Raw genomic sequence first — 6,671 nt, 5'->3', positions numbered from 1 at the left:
TGTGCGTGTGCGTGTGTTTAACTGAGCCTGAGGCTGGGCTGTGATTGGTGGATGAGTTGGGCTGTGGGTGGAGATAGAATGTTGTGAGAGAAGGGGAGAGACAGAGAGAGAGGGAGGGAGAGAGAGTGAGGGAGAGAGAGACAGACAGAGAGAGAGGGAGGGAGAGAGAGTGAGAGAGAGACAGACAGAGAGAGAGGGAGGGAGAGAGAGTGAGAGAGAGACAGACAGAGAGAGAGGGAGGGAGAGAGAGTGAGGGAGAGACAGAGAGAGAGGGAGGGAGAGAGAGTGAGGGAGAGACAGACAGAGAGAGAGGGAGGGAGAGAGAGTGAGAGAGAGACAGACAGAGAGAGAGGGAGGGAGAGAGAGACAGACAGAGAGAGAGAGAGGGAGAGACAGACAGAGAGAGAGGGAGAGAGAGAGAGTGAGGGAGCGACAGAGAGAGAGGGAGGGAGAGAGAGTGAGGGAGAGAGAGACAGACAGAGAGAGAGGGAGGGAGAGAGAGACAGACAGAGAGAGAGACAGACAGAGAGAGAGGGAGAGAGAGTGAGGGAGAGAGAGGGAGAGAGACAGAGAGAGAGGGAGGGAGAGAGAGAGTGAGAGAGAGAGAGAGAGAGAGAGAGAGAGAGAGTGAGGGAGAGCAATTAAACTCTTCAAGAAAGTTCGCAATTTATCCGTCTCAAAGTGTCAACAAGGGAAAATGATTCCAACGAGAGAACAGTAATTATGCTTATGAGTCATACAGCAGGGCCCCTACAGCATAAATCAAGGGGTACATTAACACGTTTCTTTTTTCCACTTCCAATTTTCCCGTGATTCTTTGCCCTCTAACAAGCCCTCCAGTCAGAACATGACTCAGACAACACTAAGGCAGTAACTGACAGGGCATGACATAGTTCTGCTTAGTGTTGTGGGTTTGATTCCCACTGGGACCATATATACTGAAATGTATGCACTCACTGCAATGTAAGTCGCTTTGGATAAAAGAAGGGGGTAGGCAAAGCAGATATTCAGCTAAATGGCCTATATATCTTAAACATCTATCCTGTTATTCTGTTGACAGTGTCCCAGTAACACTTGTATCATTATGTAATTTTGATTACAGATAGTTTTGTTTAATTCTGCCTTGGTTGTTTACCACGTGCCCTATAGGTCTGGTGGCTGCTTGCCTTCCTTAACTGAGCCTCCAGAGGCCAGGGGGGAGACACACGTGTTTGATGCCATTCCTCATTCCATTCCACGCATTACAATGAGTCCGTCCTCCGATTTCTGCCTCCACCAGCCTCCCCTGGTCGTGTGTCTCAGTAACAGTTGTCCCCCCAGGCCCACCCCTGCCCCCCCCCCCCCGGCCCCTACCGTACCCCCATTAGAAGTGAGAGAACAGATGGAGGGGGAACAGCCCTAGCCGTGTCCTCTCCTCTGCAGTCACACACTGCTGTCTGTAATATCCCTGGGCGTGTTCTGGTGGCAAAGGAGGTGATCGTCATTCAGGCAGATGCTGCTCCTGCTAGTACTGTGTGTGTGTCGTGTGTGTGTGTGTCGTGTGTGTGTGTGATGTGTCTGTGTGATGTGTGATGTGTGTGTGTGTGTGTGTGATGTGTGTGTGTGTGTGTGTGTGTGCGTGCGCGTGTGTGTGACTCATACAGTACCTCCCTCCATCTCTCGAGGTAATTGGGTTTGTGTTTCCAGCAGCACGCTCGAAAGAAGATTGCAATATACCTCCGTTCCTCTGCTCATCCTCCCATTCTCCCAATCCGCCCCTTCCCTCCTTCTTATTCCCCCTCCACCACTGAATACAACAGCCCTTTGACATTCACTTCAACAAATACCCAATTGTAAAGGTAAGCTGCAGACCTGCTCTGAGTGATAAAGCTCTGTGTCTGAGAGCTCTCTCTCTCTTCCCTTTTCCCTCTCCCCCCCCCTCTCTCTCAATTTCCTGAGTTAGAGTGTGTGTGTGTGTGTGTGTGTGTGTGTGTGTGTGTGTGTGTGTGTGTGTGTGTGTCTCTCTCTCTCTCTCTCTCTCTCCCGCCCCTATCTGCTCTGCTTGTGGAGCTTGGCAGAGTGAGAGGCAGAGGCATACAGTATTGAAAGGGGGTTTCTCTCCTGAGAAAATTACGTGCATGGTGCATGGTGGGGAGTCAAACTCCAGCCAATAATTAAGAATGAGGCTGACTCTCACCGTGTCTATCTTCAAACACTCGCCATGCCTATCTTCAAACACTCACCGTGTCTATCTTCAAATACTTGCGGTGCCTATCTTCAAACACTCGCCATGCCTATATTCAAAGACTCACCATGTCTATCTTCAAACACTTGCGGTGCCTATATTCAAACACTCGCCGTGCCTATATTCAAACACTCAGGCTCCTCTCACTAAATGGAAGGAGGAGGGATGTTTGTCTTGTATTTCTATTTTTCTCTATATATGTCTATCTATCTATCTATCTATCTATCTATCTATCTATCTATCTATATATATATATGTGTGTGTTTGTGTGCATGAGGGAGGAGTCGGAGAGGGAGTGTACATACATCTGTTTATGGGTACGGCAAATAGTGTACTTGCATCTTGTTATATTTCTGTGTGTGTACTTGTATCTACTGATGTGTTCATGTGTTGTACATGTTCTGTGTCTTCTGAGGGGTGAAAGGATAAGTACGACACATCTGCCATTTCACTTTATAACACATCTATAACACCACAATAACACCTTTATAAAAAAAAGGACTCAGTTCAAGGCAGAGGAAGATTTAACAGAAGGATTATTGAGTGAGTAGAAAACATCACGCGTGTTATTGTTCCGTGACACAAACATGGCTTGGTTCAGAAGCTCATTAACTCCCAGAGCCTGAGAGCCTGAGAAACTGACACTTCCCCCCGACGAAACCCAACCCTCTGCTTCCGAAGGTGCCATTTTGAACCCTTTGATGATGACTTGAGAGCTACAGAAAGAGCTGCGTGACACGAAGCGTAGCATCGTGTTGAAACAGGTTATGGCAGGAGAATTAATTTGACACAAACATCTCTTTGAGCTTGCTGAAATCGGAAGCATCATGAAACAACGATGTATTCTACCAATGGTTGCATGACGACTGAAACTGGACACAGTTCTGGCTTTGGACCCCGGGCTCCTAAAGACCTCTTCACCCCCACTAACCCCCTGTACTAACCCTAACCCTAACCCTAACCTTAGAGACCTCTTCACCCCCACTACCCCCCTGTACAAGTTTCTCTCCTGTTAATAAATATATATATATATATATATATATATATATTCTAGCATTGTGACTGCCTATGGCCCCTGGTCTGAGCACTGATTACTTTATCTTATGATGACTGATTGATAGATGATTCACTTACTTCGTGAGAGGTTCGTGAGAGGTTCGTGAGAGGTTCCCCGTCTGCTCTTCCGTTCCCCCCTCAGCGGCGTCTGCGTCTGCCTGGTTGCTTCGCTCCTTGCTTGCTTCCTCCTCGCTGGCTGGCTCTGTGGCTCTCAGCTCAGGCTCCAGCTAACACCTGCTGGAAGTCATCTGTGGACTAATAAGGCTATGAGGCAGATCTGAGCTGGGACTGAGCTGAGCTGAGCTGATCTGAGCTGGGACTGAGCTGGGACTGGGTCCATTAGAGCAGCATCATCTCCCCCAGGTCAGATAGACTTCCAGCACTGAGGGCCATCTCAACTCAGCATCCTAAATACCCAATGCCCCCCTCAGGGGTCAGGGTTGGTGGAGAGGGTATTTTAGGATCAACGCATAGTAGTCTTAAAGGTCTCCAGTACTGTACGTCTCCCTTAAGATCTCCAACCATGAAGTAATTTTAGCTGATTAGCTGCCTCGTGTATGTTTTTGATGAATACAGAATTACCACAGTACCGTGGTTAATTTTAAGGTCATGTCCAAATAACTGGTGTCTCTCATTTTGAGTGTGTACTGTAACTTATCTAGAGTCAGTTTCACAAAGGCTTCCTAGCTAAAGTAGTACTTTGTCTCTTTTGAAAACCAAGGCCCTCTCCTCTCCTAGACCTGTCAAACAAGTTCTTCATCAAACAAATGTTTCTCTTTCACACACAGAGGATTGACCAGCAAACATTTATTTTTACAATTGTTACTCTCTTGCGGCTTTGTGGAGAAATTAAGTACCACTTAAGCTACAAAGCTTTGTGGAAACTGACCGCTGTAGTGTATACAGCAATATGCACATGCAATATGGAGGAAACAAGTTCATCTGAGGCTATGTTTACATAACAACGGAGACCATATGGTGAGAGAAATGAAAACAAAGTTAAAAAGGTATTTCCACAAAAAGCACAGAGAGTGGCCAGATGGTTTGACTGTTTTTTTTTTCATTTCCTTTGAAGGTGGTAGAATAAGCACACTCATCTTGTTCACTGGGATTAGTTAGAATAACAAAAACAAATGTTTGTATCACGGTTAGTTCAGAGTTCAAGAGAAGCCTGACTGAGTTCATCTTCACTGTTGTCTCAGACACTCGCCCTTTCGCTCTCAATTGTTTTGGAAAGCATCTGTGGCTATCTTGAGCCAGAACATGACCCACAAGTACTCAACAGCTCAACAGTGGAAGCACAGTGAACAACAGGGACACATGTGTTTGATACCATTCCTCATCCCATTCCATGCATTGCAATGGGCCCGTCCTCTGATTTCTACCTCCACCAGCCTCCCTTGTTATTGCCATCTCTGCCTGTAGAGAAGCTGTGAATACTGCAGCATTTTAGTTCTTCTCTATCACCTAACTGATCATTCAAGTTGTTGATTGGCTGGGGTGCCCAGACATATGGCTCTTAAATTTGATTAAAGGGGCAATCTGGAATTCAAACATCATCAAAGTAGTCTCCCTGCCACTTTTTTGGTAAACAGCTGAGGGATGCGGCTGGAAAGGTTTAACCGTTCTTAAATTCATAGAGTTTTGGATGTAAGTTATACTGTATTCTCAAAGAATCGGTAGCTACATATCACAGATTTAAACAGTCAAAACATGCATGTACCAATCCCAGATTGCCCCCGGGCGTGATTAAAAAACCAACCAATTCTGAAGCACAAAAGGACCTGAAGTGCATCACACACCTTTCATCCTAAAGATCAGTCCACTTTGTTTGAATGGATGCTCTGTTGCGGGTTTGGGGGGATTTTGGGAGTGAAGTATGATTGTACTCTCAGTTCGAAAAGAGATGCCTAGGAGCATTATTTCCCTCCCTAATCCTCTCTGTGCTACACCTGGCTAGCATACTAATGACAGAGAAATGACCTAGATTCTGCTGTGTATGTGAGGATTCATCGGGGCCCAAAACAATATGAATAAATCGGATTTCACATTTCAGAATAGTTTCTGTGGCTCTTGTCCTGCCATTGTTGGATCTCCAAAATGAGGCCAAACGTGGTTATTTTATCTCAGTGTGACTTCCCAGAGGAAGAACAGCTGAATGACTAATATCCCTCAGTTTTTGTCGTCAGTATTTGGCGTTTTTTGTAAGGGAAAACTAAGTGGTTCTTGACTGACTGGATACATTTGAGTGGATTTTTCTCATCATTCCAACCCTTAAATTAGAGAAAGCAAAGTGTTTTTGAATGGAGACAGCCAACATTTGCTACTCCATCTTAAACAGTCTTGCTCTGTCTCTTCGTGTGATGGTTCATTCACATTGCGTCCTGAGAAGAAATGCTTCGGTGCTCGAGGAATCATGAGATCATGATGAGAGCATTAGCTCTAATAGGACGCAGGCCTATTTGTGGATGCGTTTAGCCTCATCACCTGTTTAGGGAAGAATGCGGTACGGAGGGTAATGACAGACGGAGTGTTATTCTGGAGTTCTCTGTGGAACGACGGAATGCCATGGAGTTCTCTATGGAACAGCAGAATGCCCTGGAGTTCTCGATGGAACAGCAAAACACCCTGGAGTTCTCTATGGAACAGCAGAATGCCCTGGAGTTCTCTATGGAACAGCAAAACACCCTGGAGTTCTCTATGGAACAGCAGAATACCCTGGAGTTCTCTACGGAACGGCAGAATGCCCTGGAGTTCTCTATGGAACAGCAGAATGCCCTGGAGTTCTCTATGGAACAGCAAAACGCCCTGGAGTTCTCTATGGAACAGCAGAATACCCTGGAGTTCTCTACGGAACGGCAGAATGCCCTGGAGTTCTATATGGAACGACGGAATGCCCAAGAGTTCTGGACAAAAAGCTTTCAAAAGAAGGGAGAGTGGGTGGGGCTAAGACTTGTGGTATTATTAATGTCTGATGTCCAAAGCTCCTTCTGCACATCTCCTGGGATGTTTAAGCTTTAAATCTGTCTAACCATAATTGGAGGGGCAGCTGCAGAGGATTGTGCATTTGTGTGTGTGTCAATGTTTGTGTGTATGTGTGTGTGTGTGTGTGTGTGTGAGTATGTGCGTGTGCTTTAACTCTGAGCTGAGCTGTGTGTGTATGATGCTTTGGCTCTGAGCCGAGGATGAGTCATGCGATCAATATCTCTCATACTGCAAAAGATCAAAGTTCTTGAACTAATGAACAATTGCAGTTTGACTCTCCAGCTCACTCTCAAATTACTGTTTATCTGCCTACCAGTCTGCAACTGTTGAACTGATGGATACCGCTGTGAGGAAAACTTAGCTGTCTCCTCTCTGTCCCTCTGAGCTCTGGCCCAAGCTGTCATGA

This window comes from Argentina silus (assembly GCF_951799395.1).
Source record: "Argentina silus genome assembly, chromosome: 3".
Taxonomy (NCBI): Eukaryota; Metazoa; Chordata; class Actinopteri; order Argentiniformes; family Argentinidae; genus Argentina; species Argentina silus.
This window is presented reverse-complemented; position numbering follows the sequence as displayed.